Source organism: Ranitomeya imitator, chromosome 2, assembly GCF_032444005.1.
Source record: "Ranitomeya imitator isolate aRanImi1 chromosome 2, aRanImi1.pri, whole genome shotgun sequence".
NCBI classification, from domain to species: domain Eukaryota; kingdom Metazoa; phylum Chordata; class Amphibia; order Anura; family Dendrobatidae; genus Ranitomeya; species Ranitomeya imitator.
In genome coordinates this window covers 755,894,598-755,909,275 of record NC_091283.1, presented here as the reverse complement: position 1 = coordinate 755,909,275, position 14,678 = coordinate 755,894,598, and the positions used below count along the sequence as shown (strand labels likewise).

General features: G+C 43.6%; 1 protein-coding gene and 1 long non-coding RNA gene across 2 annotated transcripts in view; both read right to left on the bottom strand.

Moving 5' to 3' along the window:
* Positions 1 to 14,678, bottom strand: part of PPA1 (inorganic pyrophosphatase 1) — a 155,750-nt gene that overhangs the window by 70,300 nt on the left and 70,772 nt on the right. The gene's annotated exons all lie outside the window — the stretch shown is intronic.
* LOC138667748 (uncharacterized) lies at positions 2,912 to 14,014 on the bottom strand. The gene is made up of 3 exons (XR_011318919.1): positions 13,851 to 14,014; positions 5,106 to 5,193; positions 2,912 to 3,019 (listed from the first exon to the last, which is right to left on the bottom strand). It is a non-coding gene; the product is annotated as an uncharacterized lncRNA (long non-coding RNA).

The window sequence follows — 14,678 nt, the reverse complement described above, 5'->3', positions numbered from 1 at the left end:
CACACACAAGGTAGCAGTATTCCAGTTACAGACAGACACAGGATATGCTAAGGCACATTATAGATCTTCATATATAACTAATGTCGGCTGAGGTGTAACTTTAGACACTGGGTCCAAATGAAAAAATATATACACACACACACGTGTACGTATGTATGAGGGTTTCCAACTACCGTACTAAATGTAATTTATAGCCATGAACAACAATGTTGGCATGTCCTACAGATGACAAATCAATGATAAAAAGCGGGTGTGTTTACAGTCTGCAATGTGTAGTGTAAAATATGGAAGAACAGGGCACACTTTAAACGGAACCCATCACCTCGTTTTTGGCCATTAAACTGGCCCCTGTGTGCGGTTAGGCTACGTTCACATTTGCGTTGTGCGCCGGCGACGCAACGCACAACGCAAATAAAAACGCACCAAAAACGCTGCGTTTTGCGATGCATGCGTCGTTTTTTGCCGAAATTTGGACGCAAGAAAAATGCAACTTGTTGCGTTTTCTGCGCCCGACGCTTGCGGCAAAAAAAACGCATGCGTCGCACAACGCAGCACAACGCATGTCCATGCGTCCCCCATGTTAAATATAGGGGCGCATGACGCATGCGTCGCCGCAGCGTTTCCCGACGCTGCGTCGGGAAACGCTAATGTGAACGTAGCCTTAGTGATGCAATGTGCATCACAGACCTTTTCTTTCAGTCACTGTGGTGTCGATTTTATTTTTTCAGTCATGGATCAGTCAGTATGGTTTTGTAATTATGCACACCTACAGAAATGCGATTAATTGCTGTGATTGCAACCACTTCGTTAACCTTGCGCATGTGCACTACTCATCTCATAAGCAACCAAATGCACATTTCCTCAACACAATCAGCTGTTTAAAAAGGAGTTTCACGCTCTCTTACATAGAGAACACATTTAATTGACTTAGTTTTGTATGCAAAAACTCTTATTTCTGGTTAACTACATAAGCATAAAGGCAAAATGAAAGTTATGTTTAAAATCGTGGTACACTACTAAAAAAAAAAAAAACCTACTATATAATTATCTAAGGGGTACTTCCATCTGTCTGTCTGTCCTTCTGTAACGGTTATTCGTTCGCTGATTGGTCTCGGCAGCTGCCGGTCATGGCTGCCGCGACCAATCAGCGACGCGCACAGTCCAGAAGAAAATGGCTGCTCCTTACTCCCCGCACTCACTGCCCGGCGCCCGCATACACCCCTCCAGTCTGCTCTCACACAGGGTTAATGGCAGCGGTAACGGACCGCGTTATGCCGCGGTGTAATGCAGTCTGTTACCGCTGCTATTAACCCTGTGTGACCAAGTTTTTTACTATTGACGCAGCCTATGCAGCGCCAATAGTAAAAACATCGAATGTTAAAAATAAAAATAATAAAAAATGATTATATACTCACCTACGCCGCCTTTCTCGCTCCTCGCAATGCAACCGGCACGTTCCGCTCGCACGGATGGTCTGGCAGAAGGACCTGCCATGACGTCACGGTCATGTGACCGCGACGTCATCACAAGTCCTGTGCAGCTGCGCGAATAGGACCTGCCGTGACGTCACGGTCATGTGACCGCTACACGGTCATGTGACCGCGACGTCACGGCAGGTCCTGCACGACAAGGACCTTGCCGCTTGCAATAGAGCGGTCCCGGGAACGTGGCGAGGAGCGGCAAAGGCGGCGGATGGTGAGTATAGCAGGACTTCCAACGGGCCTCCGGAAGGTGACTATAGGTTTATTTTTTTTCTACGTCTCTATACTACGTGGCTGGGCAATATACTATGTGGCTGGACAATATACTACGTAACTGGGCAATATACTACATGGCTCTGCTATATACTATGGGCAATATACTACGTGGCTGGGCAATATACTACGTGGACATGCATATTCTAGAATACCCGATGCGTTAGAATCGGGCCACCATCTAGTAATAATAATATATATCTTTGCAGATTTGTAGCCCAAGGCCAGATAACACCTTGTCACGCATGTTGAGTCACTGTTATGTGACTGCAGACTTGTAAAACCTCACATGGCGCACAGAGGATTCTCCGGTGCCAACAACGGGAGGATGTGACTGCACACATGCAATTTGCATACTTCCAGCGATGTTCAATATACTTGCATTGAGTGAGGCAATGCCCATCTAGTCATCACGCGTGTACAAATAACATACTTGTGGTCACACGCCTGCTATTCCCAGCCCTGGATAATCTTTACAATGCGCAGACTTAGAGGGACTGCAGACTTGCACCCCAAGGCTGGACAACCCATTTAACTCCTTCACCCCAGAGCCTGTTTTCACCTTCACGACCAGCCCAATTTTTAGAATTCTGGCCAGTGTCACTTTATGTGGTAATAACTCTAGAACTCTTCAACGTATCCCACTGATTCTGATAATGTTTTTTTTTTTGTGACATATTGTACTTTACAATAGTGGTAAAGTTTCTTTGATGTGACTTGCATTCATTTATGAAAAATGAAATTTGGCAACATTTTGGAAAAATTTTGCAATTTTCAAACTTTTATGCCATTTAACTAGAGCGTTCTATCACACCAAATAGTTAACACTCCACACAAGTCAACTTTACATCAGCACAAATTTTTGAAACAATTGTCTTGTTAGGAAGTGGAGGGTTAAAATTGACCAGCGATTTCTCATTTTTCTGACAAAAATTCACAAAACCAAATTTTTCTTTTTTTAGGGACCGCATCACATTTGAAGTGACTTTGAGGGGCCTACATTACAGAAAATACTAAAAAGTGACACCATTCTAAAAACGTGTACCATGGAGCATACATGAAGCACAGACGACAGATGGTGCCATGTGGTAGAGAAAGAGTAAGGCCACCCAGCTCCGGAGATGGGTACGTACAGGAGCTACATGGGTTTTCCTTACCGTGGGTAGCTTGGGACAGAACAGCTTGAAAACCTGATTGAAGCCCGATGTAGTCATGGCCGTACAGCAGACGTGCAGTGGAATAACGATGCTCAGAAGAGCAAGTTACTGTGCAGAAGAGAGGAGGAGCCATTTCCTTGACGGCACCAGATACCAGATGTACAGTCAACTTGCAAAACAGAGGATGACGGGTACATACATTGTGACACACACTATTCTAAGCAACTAATTTGCACAAGGCAAAAAAATAAAAAAAAATATAGAGAAGGTCCGTCTATCAAGATTCAGCAACTAAATCAAATGTAAAAGGCAACGATGAGTTCACCATTCCATGGACGATCTGGGCATATAAGGGGATTAGAGGGGAGAGCAAATTTACAGAGAACCTTTAACCCTGCTGTTGTCTTCGGTCAAAAACGACCGACCTTGAACTTCAATATTCTTTAAAATATTCAAGATGCGGCTCTGAAACCCGTGGCCGACCGACCCATCCTCATTTAAGTCAATCAACCCCAAGTTTCAGAACCGCATCTTGAACACCCCAAAAAATACCAAAAGTTCAAAATCGGTCTCCCCAGACCGAAGACAACAGCAGGGTTAACCATTATGGCCTGTTTAGCTTTGAAGGCTTTTTGTAATCCCTTGCACATTACTGGCTACAGCATGAGTTAATTAATCAGTGATCATTCTCTGTGTGGAAGCTTGTAACCTTTATCTTTTAGGCTGTGTGCACATGATCAGGAAAGAGCAGTTAAAGCCCCATGTGCTCATTGAACCATGCAGACTTCCGGCATCTATGACATGCTGCGGCTCGTAAACCTGCACCGCGGGGGAGGTTACGCAGCGTTAAATAGAACAGTGGGCATGAGATTACTATAAATCCCGTCCACTGTGCTTGCAATGTTGAATGCAGCGTAGGCGAGCTGCTTCCAAACTGCTGCTATTCCGGATCATGTGACACACCCTTACTGAACTTCTCGGGGCTGAATTTTACCAGATTATAAATAAAGCTCAGAAAATGATCCGAGCTACAAATGCCCCATCAGAACAAAAGAATTCTGCTGACAGATGTGTAGGGTAGCAAGGTTGAAATATCCATGAAATATCTAAGAGGAACAGCATTTTTCATAAAACCAAAATTTTGAGAAAAATGCAAGCATTTAAAGGGAAACCGTCAGCAGATTTTTGCCATGTAATCTGAAGACAGTAGGAGATAGAGGCTGAAACACAGAATACAGGGATTTGTCACTTGTTAAAGTGCTGCTGTTTAGTAACTGAAAGATTTATCACCAAGATTAACATTGGCAACTAAGCACCTCACTGTCTATGGACTTTGTGCACAGAGGTCTGGTGTGAGCGGGGGCAGCTTTCTCAGCTCTGCTTCATGCCAAATCTAAAAGCTCTGTCAGAATGGCTGCACCCAGTAATCTAAGTGATACATCGTTGGATTCAGATTCTTTACCTAGATTACACTGCTCTCAGATGAGGTAGTAAAAAACCTGCTGACAAATCCCCTTTAAGCAAAAATAATTATGTCCATACACAGGTTCTTGGTGTTCCGAATCCTGTAAATACCTGTATGCCCATAAGTACCGTTGCAATGTGCGTTTAACAGGATCATAGGAATCAGACTGTCTCCAATCGAATCGAATTGGTACAGCACTAATCAAGCAGAAGTCTAATCAGCCATTGTAAGCAAGGTCATCTTAACTATAGAGGAGAGAAAACCGATTTGCAGAACCATGGACCAGCAGCCTTGGATAGGAGAGCTATCGGATTTGTAGGCCTTGTTCGATGCACACGTCATCATACCATGACTACTATTACACCTTTTATTTGTTGCTGCACTCGAGAAATTACCATTTAAATTAATATGCAAATGAGATATTAAGCGCTCAGGATACCGCAGAGAACTTAACCAGCTATTGCCTCTTGAGGTTGTTCCACCACTCATCACAGACAGTTCAGTCAGTCAATCAATCTAAAAAGGCTTGTGCACTCAGACAATGTAAAAAAGTAAGCTATCACAGCTAAAAGGGCTGGCGCTGGGTAGGTCGTTAAGTGCTCTGCCACTCCTAGAGTATTTGGCATTTTAATTCATAAGAAAAATGTGGCATTAATTACTCGGTAATGCAGAAACACATAAAATATATAACTGACAATGGGTACACATTTGAAAAGCTGGATTACTTACCGGTAATGCCCTTTTAATGAGCCACGACAGCACCCACTTTGAGAGAGGAACTGGAAACCTACAGAGACAAAAGGGCGGTCCCGCTCTCCTTCTCAGTTGTTTTTCAGAGTACGAGAGGAACCGCCGTTGTTAGATTAGAATATCTCCGTAATTGTTAGTACATTTTATCATATCTATATTCACCCATGAGAATATTTTGTATTAACTATACATATCTATTAGGGTGGGAAGTGACAGGGTGCTGTCGTGGCTCATTAAAAGGGCATTACCGGTAAGTAATCCGGCTGTTTACCCTTTGCCACGACAGCGCCCACTTTGAGAGATTTGCAGAGAACCTTCACCTAGGTGGGATTACCGTACTAAGGACGGCTCTCCCGAATGCCAAGTCAGATGCAGAAGACAGATCAAGTCTATAATGTCTATATAAAGTTGAAGGCGACGACCAGGTTGTGGCCTTACATATGAGCTCGATGGAGATGTCTTTATTCTCCGCCCACGAGGATGATACAGCCCGAGCTGAATGTGCTTTCACTCCCTCTGGAGGATCTTTGCCTTTTGACAAGTATGCAAGATAGATAGCATCTCTGATCCAACGGGACAAGGTAGCTTTTGTGACCCCGTGGCTCTTTCGGTGACCCTGAAAAGGTACAAACAGAGCCCTACTCTGTCTGCAGGACTGGGTTCTCTCTATGTAGCTTAGGACTGCTCTTTTTACGTTCAACATATGTAGCTCCTCTTCCTCCGGATTTAGTGGATTATCATAAAAGGAAGGTAGGAAAATTTCCTGAGATCTATGGTACTTTGTTGCTACTTTAGGGAGATATGATGGATCTGGTTTGAGAACCACCCTGTCCTGATATGTCATTAAGAATGGAGGGTCTATGGAGGGGGCCTTGATGTCTCCTACTCTTCTGGCAGAAGTTAAGGCTATCAATAAAGCTACCTTGTATGTGATATTTTTAGAGGGATAGAATGTAAAGGCTCAAAAGGAGGTCCAGTTAAGGCGTCTAGGACTAGATTCAAGTCCCAGGGCGGTAGACGTGGGACATGAACCGGTGTACACCTTTCACATGCTCTAACAAATCTTGCTATCCATCTATTACCAGCTATGTTAGCACTGTAGAGGGCTCCCAAGGCAGCCACTTGAACTCTCAAAGTATTAACCGATAAACCCATCTCATGACCTTTTTGTAAAAATTCAAGGATGGCTCTAATAGGAACCTTGCTAGAGAAGGGTTCCGTATAAAAGTTGAGGAATTTCCTCCATACTCTGCTATAAATTAGAGTTGTGGATTTTTTTCTACTTAACAGTAATGTGTTTCAGTTCTTGTGAGAACCCTCGTAATCTTAGTATTTGCCTCTCAAGTTCCACACCGCAAGGTGGAGGCCCTTTACTCGTGGATGGTAGAATGGACCCTGAAACAGGAGGTCTGGTGTCATTGGCAGAATCCAGGGATCGCAAACTGACATCGCTCGAAGACAGGAGAACCAGGGTCTCTGACCAAAACGGAGCTATTAATATTACTTTTGCTTTTTCTTCCCTTATTTTCTTGATTACCAATGGGAGTAGTATCATTGGTGGGAAAGCGTAGGCCAGATCGTATTTCCATGGATACTGGAGAGAGTCTACTATATCTGGATGATCTGCCACATTCAGGGAAGCAAACATCGGTACCTGCCTGTTGTTCCTGTTTGCAAATAAATCTATCTGCGGAAGGCCCCATATGTCCACTATCTTCCTGAATATCCGAGGATTGAGAGTCCATTCTTCCTGGCGAAGCGTATGGCGACTTAGGAAGTCGGCTTTTAAATTTTCTACTCCTCTGATGTGTAGAGCTGTGAGTGAAAGTAAATTGGGTTCTGCTAGATCGAAGACGTCTGCCGCTGAACACATCAGACTTGCTGATCGCGTTCCACCTTGCCGATTTAAATATGCGACGACTGTTGTGTTGTCCGACAGGATTTTGACATGAGACCCTCGGAGCTGAGGAAGGAAAAAATTCAAGGCATAATAAACTGCATTTAGTTCCTTCCAATTTGAGGACTACTGAATGTCTAAAGAACTCCAGCGACCTTGAGCTATATTTTGGTCCAGATGGGCCCCCCACCCCTCTGGGCCTGCGTCAGTAGTGAGTAATTTAGAGGACCTAATTGTCCATGAGACTCCTCTGGACAAATGGTCTTTATTTAACCACCAAAGAAGTGATTGAAGCACGTCATCAGATAAAGTGATCTTTGTATTTAGATGACCCTGGCAATGTGTTTGAGCATGAAGTATCTGGTGTTGTAAGGCCCTAGTATGGTATTGGGCCCATTGAACCGCATGAATACAGGAGGAGAGTGACCCTAAGAGAGACATGGCATCTCTAAGGGACATGTGAGGACTAGATCTTGCCATTGTGACTTGAAATTATGGTTGATTTTTTGGATTCTGGTAAGAGACATTTTTGACTTACAGAGTCCAAGACTAGTCCTAGGAAGGACTGAAGAGTTTCTGGATGCAGCCTGGATTTTTTGAAGTTTACAATCCAACCTAAAGCCTGTAATGATGAAATGGTATTAGACAAGCGTTCTTCACACAGATGCTGAATTACCAATTATTAGGAAATCATCTAAATAGGGCACAATTAGCGTGTCCTGATGATGTAGATAGGCCATCACCTCCAGCATGACTTTCGTGAAAACTCGAGGGGCCATAGAAATGCCGAATGGCATGGCTGTAAACTGGAAGTGACGGATATGGCCTTGTAGGTTTACTGACACTCTTGAGATATTGTTGGTGGTCTGTATGAATTGGAAGATGGTAATATGCATCCTTTAAATCCAGACCCGTCATAAAGCACCTAGGAAACAAAAGTTTAATAGTAGATCTTATGGATTCCATTTTAAAGGTGTGTTCATACAAAAATGAATTTAGTTTCTTTAGATTTATTATAGTACGAAAAGTACCATCTGGTTTTGAAACCAGAAATCAAGGGGAATAAAATCTCCTCCCTTCCTGATTTTTTGGTACTTAGATGAGAACATAAAAGGCTCAGAATTTCTAACTGAAGCGCTTGTTGATCCGGCGCTTTCAGTGATGTTATGATAAAGTTATCTTGTGGCAATTTAAAGAAATCTAATCTTAGTCCAGATTTTATTAGACGAAGGATCCATTGATTTGAGGTTATGTTTTCCCATTGGTGATAAAAATATTTCAGTCTTCCACCAACTGGGATCTCTCTACTGATGGAATCTACCACGTCTAGATGTTTCAGGGTTACTATATAAGGCACCTTACGGTTTTGTTTCCTTAGGTTCCCAACTGTTTTTCTGTGGCTCGTACGGCCTCCTCCTGTTAAATGGCCGTCTCCTAAATGCTCTCCTATAAGAAGGAAGAAACTGTTTAGGAAAGCCCTTCCTTCTCTCCTGCTTTATTCAGTAGGTCATCCAGAACCTTCCCAAAACAGGAACTCACCCTGGCACGGGATTGAACATAATCTGGATTTTGATTGTGCATCTCCCTTCCATCCTTTTAACCAGAGGGCTCGACGAGCCGCATTGACCAGACCTGCTGACCTCGCTGCCAACCGGAGGGAGTCCGCTGAAGCGTCGGCTAAAAATGCTGCAGCACTCCTGATTAGTGGCACAGTTTGGAGAATTTCTCTCGTGACCTTGCCCTTTACTTGCTGCTCCAGCTGGTCTACCCAGACTAGTAGAGACCTAGCTGTGCACGTGCCCGATATTGCTGGCTTAAAGGCTCCTGTGTTTGTCTCCCAAGATCTTTTGAGGAGAGCTTCAGTTTTACGATCTAGTGGATCTAGTAAAACTCCTGCATCTTCTACTGGAAGGGAAGATTGTTTTGAGGTTGATGCCACCGCCGCATCCACTTTAGGGACTTTGGACCATACCGCCAAATCCTCATCACTAAAGGGGTAACGCCTTTTAGAAGATGATGGGAGAAACCCTTTTCCTTGTTTGTCCCATTCCTTCCTAACAAGGTCCTTAATAGTGGTAATGACCGGGAAGGCACGCCGTTTTTTCTGGCCTAGTCCAGCAAACATTATATCCTGAACCGACCTGACCTCCTTAGTATCTGGACACCCCATAGTGTTCCTAATAGATTTTACGAGGTTGTCTATGCTGTCGACAGGAAAACATGCTCCGCCTTCATCCTCAGAAGAGCTGGGGGATGACCCTGAGGTATTGGAGGATCGGATTAGGCCCTCTTCAGACTCAACTGGAGACGGGAGAGATGCGCTTACTTCCATGTTTTTTAAGAGATTTTGATCCGAGAGACTGGATCTCCTGTCTTATTATGGATCGGATGTTTGTGGCAGTAATAGCCGCCTCATCCTGTAACGTGTTTTATACAGGTCTGACACAACCTCTTGGGATACGTGTCGGGCAGGGGTTGCATACACAGGGCACACTGCTTATGCTTAGATTTACTGGTCTTCTTAGCCTAAGGGGAGAGGTAGAGAAGGAAGGGATCAGCTTATAGGTAGAGGATTATAGACACTCACCCAGTGAAGCCATCATACCGGTCTTGAAGGTGAAGCCGCTGTGTGGGGTGTGAGTAGATCTGTATCTTTACTCCTCGTCTTACTCCTGGTGTGAGTGTCAGATCCTGCCATGGAACGACCACTCTTTGCTGATGATCTAGCGCTGCTCTTTTCAGCGCTATCCTCCACCGCTGGTGGGAGCTCCTCATGTGCCAGGGACAGCATGGTGAGCGATTTGCTCAGTGTCCCCGGCCTGTATTTGTAATGCGCAGCTTTTTTTTTTTTTTCTCTCAGGAGCGCTCCTGCTGCAAACCGGAAGTGTACCAATCACTTCTGGTTCAATGAATCAGTGCGGACTTACCCGGGCGATGCAGCCGCCGCCGCCTCTAACAGCGTCGCTAGCGGCCGACGATCACCCCACACCTGGGTCCTCCATAGGCCGGGCTCCATCGCCCGCAACATGCCGGATCGCAACAGACATGGGGGGGGGGGGGTTGGGAGGGGGGAAAGATGCATGCAGTGGCTCCCCCACCGCTGCTTCTGACGCCGCAGCCCCTGCTGTCCCCACAGGATCACACAGGCGGGTGCTTCAGGCATCAGTTAATCCGGGAGATTCTCCAAAACACCTCCTCTGTAGGAATCCCGGGATTTCCGATAGGAACAGGAAACCAACTGAGGAGGAGAGGGGGGCCGCCCTTTTGTCTCTGTAGGTTTTCTGTTCCTATGGGCGGGTCCCTCTCTCAAAGTGGGTGCTGTCGTGGCGAAGGGTAAAAGACCTGCTACCCATAAATGTGAGTTGATATGACAGATTCCCTTTAAATAAAATATATGCCTTGCACATATACCAAAATAAATATAGGTGTAAGGCATATATTTTATGTAGTATAAGTTTGAGCATATCTATATATACACATATAATCTACCATATATTTGTCTAAGGGTCACTTCCGTCTTTCTGTCCTTTCTGTCATGGATATTCATTGGTCGCGGCCTCTGTCTGTCATGGAATCCAAGTCGCTGATTGGTCATGGCAATGGCCGTGGGCGTTTAGCCGCGACCAATCAGCGACGGCGCAGTCCGGCGGCAACATGGCCGCTCCTTCCTCCCCGCAGTCAGAGCCCGCTCCATACTCCGCTCCAGTCAGCCCTCACAGAGGGTTAATAGCAGCGTTAATGGACCGCGTTATGCCACGGTGTAACGCACTCCATTAACGCTGCTATTAACCCTGTGTGACCAACTTTTTTTTTTTTTTTTTTTTACACTATTGATGCTCTGTCTATGCAGCATCAATAGTAAAAAGATCTAATGTTAAAAATAATGAAAAAAAATAAAAATTCATCATATACTCACCTTCCGGCGCCTTTCCCACTCCTCGCGACGCTCCGGTGACCGGTCCATGCATTGCGATCTCGCGAGATGACGTAGTGGTCTCACGAGACCACAATGCACTCTTGAGACCGGAGTGCGCGAGGAGCGTCGGTAAACGCTTCCTGGATCCAGGGGCCAACGGAGGGCGAGTATATCACCATTTTTTATTTTAATTCTTTTTTTTAACAGGGATATGATGCCCACATTGCTATATACTACGCGGGCTGTGCAATATACTACGCGGGCTGTGCATATTCTAGAATACCCGATGCGTTAGAATCAGGCCAAAACACACCAAAACTTTGGACACCTCATTTAAAGATTTTTCTGTATTTTCATGACTATGAAAATTGTAAATTCACACTGAAGGCATCAAAACTATGAATTGAATTAACACATGTGGACTTACATACTTAACAAAAAAAGTGTGAAACAACTGTAAATATGTCTTATATTCTAGGTTCTTCAAAGTAGCTACCTTTTGCTTTGTTGACTGCTTTGCACACTCTTGGCATTCTCTTGATGAGCTTCAAGAGGTAGTCACCAGAAATGGTTTTCACTTCACAGGTGTGCCTTGTCATTTTTAATAAGTGGGATTTCTTGCCTTATAAATGGGGTTGGGACCATCAGTTGTGTTGTGCAGAAGTCTGGTGGATACACAGTTGATCGTTCTACTGACTAGACTGTTAGGATATGTATTATGGCAAGAAAAAAAGCAGCTACAGTAAGTAAAGAAAAAAGAGTGGCCATCATTACTTTAAGAAATAAAGGTCAGTCAGTCCGAAAAAATTGGGCAAACTTTGAAAGTGTCCCCAAGTGCAGTAGCAAAAACCATTAAGCACTACAAAGAAATTGGCTCACATGAGGACCGCCCCAGGAAAGGAAGACCAAGAGTCACCTCTGCTTCTGAGGATAAATTAATCCAAGTCACCAGCCTCAGAAATCGCAGGTTAACAGCAGCTCAGATTAGAGACCAAGTCAATGCCACACAGAGTTCTAGCAGCAGACACATCTCTACAACAACTGTTAAGATGAGGCTTTGTGCAGCAGGCCTTCATGGTAAAATAGCTACTAGGAAACCACTGCTAAGGACAGGCAACAAGCAGAAGAAACTTGTTTTGGCTAAAGAACACAAGGAATGGACATTAGACCAGTGGAAATCTGTGCTTTGGTCTGATGAGTCCAAATTTGAGATCTTTGGTTACAACCACCATGTCTTTGTGCGACGCAAAAGGTGAACAGATGGACTCTACATGCCTGGTTCCCACTGTGAAGCATGGAGGAGGAGGTGTGATGGTGTGGGGGTGCTTTGCTGGTGACACTGTTGGAGATTCATTCAAATTTGAAGGCATACTGAACCAACATGGCTACCACAGCATTTTGCAGCAGCATGCTATTCAATCCGGTTTGCGTTTAGTTGGACCATCATTTATTTTTCAACAGGACAATGACCCCAAACAAACCTCCAGGCTGTGTAAGGGCTATTTGACCAAGAAGGAGAGTGATGGGGTGCTACGCCAGATGACCTGGCCTCCACAGTACCAGACCTGAACCCAATCGAGATGGTTTGGGGTCAGTTGGACCGCAGAGTGAAGGCAAAAGGGCCAACAAGTACTTAGCATCTCTGGGAACTCCTTCAAGGTTGTTGGAAGACCATTCCCGGTGACTACCTCTTGAAGCTCATCAAGAGAATGCCAAGAGTGTGCAAAGCAGTCAAAGCAAAAAGGTGGCTACCTTGAAGAACCTAGAATATGACAATTTCAGTTGTTTCACACTTTTTTGTTACGTATATAATTCCACGTGTTAATTCATAGTTTTGATGCCTTCAGTGTGAATGTACAATTTTCATAGTCATGAAAATACAGAAAAATCTTTAAAAGAGAAGGTATCCAAACCTTTGGTATGTATGTATGTATGTATGTATGTATGTATGTATGTATGAATGTATGTATGAATGTATGTATGTATGTCCACATAGTATATTGGCCAGCCACATAGTATATTGGCCAGCCAATATATTGCTTGACAAAGGATAACACAACCGAAACGCTGCCACGCCGTTCAGGCATTAAAGTCCACTTTTTCTTTTTTCAATTGTTTTGTGCTGCTTTTCCTTTTTTTGAGGTTATTATGTTTTGACCATTTGATTGCTGGTCGGAGGAAGAGCTCTGCATGCCTTGTAAGGTAGTACTTTGATGCTGTGCCAATATATATATATATATATATATATATATATATATATATATATATATATATATATATATATATATATATATATATATATATATATTTATTTATTAATTACACACATATACATATATACATACATGTATACACACACACAAACTATAAATGCTGAAAACATCAAATCAACCATTAAAAATTGATAAATGGTGCACAGGGATTGTCAATACCTCTAGGCTAAATATTCATGACTAAGTATTTTAGTAATGTAAAATTAAAATCCTTGCATGCCTAGATTAAAAAAAAGGCATTTATTTGGATATCTAGTATTCAGGCCACAATACCTCTAAAAATTAATAATCTTCCTTCCAGCATATAAACGCAACACTTACAAATTTTGTTATCAGTATTTCTCAGAAAAGCCTAAAACTCTTGACAGCCGACCATGACGAACTTATCTGCAGTCAAAATACTCTGCATAAACAGGTTTTGTTCAGTAGACATTAAAAATTTTTTTTTTGGTCTAATAATAATAATCTTTATTTTTATATAGCGCTAACATATTCCGCAGCGCTTTACAGTTTGCACACATTATCGTCGCTGTCCCCGTTAGGGAATTTAGATTGTGAGCCCCATCAGTATGTCTTTGGAATGTGGGAGGAAACCGGAGTACCCGGAGGAAACCCACGCAAACACGGAGAGAACATACAAACTCTGCAGATGTTGTCCTTGGTGGGGTTTGAACCCAGGACTCCAGCGCTGCAAGGCTGCTGTGCTATCCACTGAACCACCGTACTGCCCATACTTCGTATTGTCCCATTGGAGACCTAAACAAAACTGATGATGAGGTTCAGAGTTAGCATTTTTTTTTTTTTTTTTTAATTGAAATTTATAAGCCCAATTCCACGGCACACCAAACCTCTGTGTTGTGGACAGACAGAAAAGGGCCCCTGTGCAAGAACAGTATATGGGCCCTTTGCAGCCCAAGAGCTCAGCATAATTGACAATGTCATATGTTTTGGAGGTAGATATGGGCCCCCTCACTTCTTGGACTAATGATATGTCCACCCCTGGGTGTAAGCCATTGTTGCCCAGAATTGTTGAGGCTTTGCCTAGCAGCATGGGTTTAGTGTGGGCCATGGGTCGCTCCTCCTGCGGGCATGGTGTCTATAGCTGTTGGACAGGTTAGGTACCCATTTTGAAGAACGCAGTGATGTGGCAGCGGGCTCATACAGTCTGATCAAAATATTAAGAACTTTTATGTACTGTAATGCATATTTGGATGTCCCATGTCTTTCTACACCCTTCGTATATTTGGTAAAATGCCTCTTGCCAATTTAGTATGTGTGTGCAGACATTTCCAAAGCTCAGAATGGAAAAATCCTAGCCCTTTACCTTAGGTCTTTATTTCAGAGGTGGGATAGTGGATCCTTGTGTTTAGTGTAATAACAGTCTTAAAGAGTTGAAAAACAAATATGTGAACTTTCCAGATGTAGAGGAAGAGCAGCTCTGTATTCCAGAACCCCAAGAATAGAAG